The sequence below is a fragment of the Neopelma chrysocephalum genome, unplaced genomic scaffold, assembly GCF_003984885.1.
Source record: "Neopelma chrysocephalum unplaced genomic scaffold, ASM398488v2 Primary Assembly neopelma1_64489, whole genome shotgun sequence".
Lineage (NCBI taxonomy): Eukaryota > Metazoa > Chordata > Aves > Passeriformes > Pipridae > Neopelma > Neopelma chrysocephalum.
Window position 1 is genome coordinate 1 of NW_020906919.1, and position 391 is coordinate 391.

The window sequence follows — 391 nt, forward strand, 5'->3', positions numbered from 1 at the left end:
TTTATTAAGATGATAGTTATTTTATTAAGAAGATATTTTTATTAAGATAGATTTTTTATTCAGAAGATAGTTTTTGTTATTAAGAAGATATTTTTATTAAGAAGATATGTATCTTATTAAGAAGATATTTTTATTAAGAAGATAGTTATTTTAATAAGACGATAGTTGATTTTATTAAGAAGATATGTATCTTATTAAGAAGATATGTATCTTATTAAAAGATAGTTGTTTTTATTAAGAAGATGGTTGTTGATATTGAGACTGTTGACATCAAGAAGACTGTTGTTTCTATAAAGAAGAATGCTGGATTTATGAAGAAAATTCGGAAAAAGTCAATAAATTCTGGAGACGTGTCTTATATGTTGTCGTTTTATTGTCCTTCTGTAAACAC

General features: G+C 23.0%; 1 long non-coding RNA gene across 1 annotated transcript; it reads left to right on the forward strand.

The window, feature by feature from the left end:
- The first annotated feature begins 58 nt into the window (after window positions 1–58).
- On the forward strand, window positions 59–358 carry LOC113979272. The gene is made up of 2 exons (XR_003537819.1): window positions 59–108; window positions 226–358. It is a non-coding gene; the product is annotated as an uncharacterized LOC113979272 (long non-coding RNA).
- Window positions 359–391: the final 33 nt, after the last annotated feature.